We start from the raw sequence: 1,328 nt of genomic DNA, 5'->3' as shown, positions 1-1,328 counted from the left end.
CCCCGCCCCTCCGGGCGAGGCTCTCAGCCCCTGTGGTGTGAGTCAGTCGGCCGTCCCCCGTTCGGGGGCGGGCCGGTGTGCCGGCCGGCGAAGGGGGAGGAAGGATATGACGGCGCCTCCACCGGCCCCTGAGGCGGAGGGCCGGCCCGGGAGACAAGCCCCCTCCAACTGTGCGAGGCCATCCTGGCGCCTCACAGACAGCCCGCTTCGCCAGTTTCGGCCCTTTCCCCTCAGGCGGGGGGGGGGGGGGGGGGGGACAGGGACACGGTCAGAGGAGGACCCGGCCCCCGGGGGCTCCCGCCAAGTTCAGCCTCGGGCCATCCTCTCATCTGAAACCCCAGCCGGCAAGAGGCCCCAGGAAGACGGCCTGCCTGGGGTCCACCTTCTGCTGGGACCGGCTGGCGGTCCCCAGGCCGAAGAACCAACTGTGTTGCACTCTAAAGGCTCGGCAGGGGGAGGGGGAGGGGGAGGGGGGGGGGGGCGCCCAGGGCGGCGAGCAGCCGGGAGAGGCATAGCCCGACAGCAGGAGAGAAAGAGGAAGGTCGAGCGAGATGGGTCGATGGTTCCCATCAACCCCCTTTCCTCACGAGCCCGGTGTGCCCCGCGGGTGAACCTCCGTCAGGGCAGCCACCCCGCACGGCGCGGGGGGCGGCCCCCAGGGCAGTTTGCCTGGGTGACACACCTGTCTCCCTCCTCGAGGGAGGATTCCTCTTCCGGCGCCTTTCTTTCCCGGAGGGGGAGGGACGACGCTCCGGAGGCCCGGCAGATCCTGTCTAGCCAGCCTCCGCCGGGGCAAGCAGCCCCCGCCCCCCCGCCCCCCCCGCCTTTCCCCACCGGCCGGGGGCCCAAAGCCGCCGGCGGTGGGGGCCACCAACCCGGCCGGGGGGGGGCCCGGGCGGGCCCCCCCCCCCCCCCCCCCCACCACCACACACACACGCACACACACGCACTTACGCACACTTACACTCATGCCCGGACCCACGCCCCTGGGCTTCCCCCGGGGAAGGATCGCACAACACCCATATAAACTTCCGATGCGGGTCGGGCTTGGCAACAGGGGGCCCGGCAGCGGGCCGGAAGCCGGGGATGGACCGAAGCGCGCAGCGAGGGGCGGCGGAGGTACGAGCCACGGCGGACATCACCACAGCCACGCTCACGGCCGAGGCCACGCCCACGCCCATTCAGGGGGATGGGAAGAATGAAAGTGACCGGCCGAGGCGCCGCATCACTTGGACTCCGGACAGCCCCGGATGGTCCGGGGTCACCATGCGGCCTTGCCAGGCCGTGGCTTACTCACCTCTGGGGCAAGGTGCCCCCCCCCCCCCCCC

Source organism: Fonticula alba (assembly GCF_000388065.1).
Source record: "Fonticula alba strain ATCC 38817 unplaced genomic scaffold supercont2.5, whole genome shotgun sequence".
Lineage (NCBI taxonomy): Eukaryota > Rotosphaerida > Fonticulaceae > Fonticula > Fonticula alba.
Note: the sequence above shows the minus strand (reverse complement) of the source record.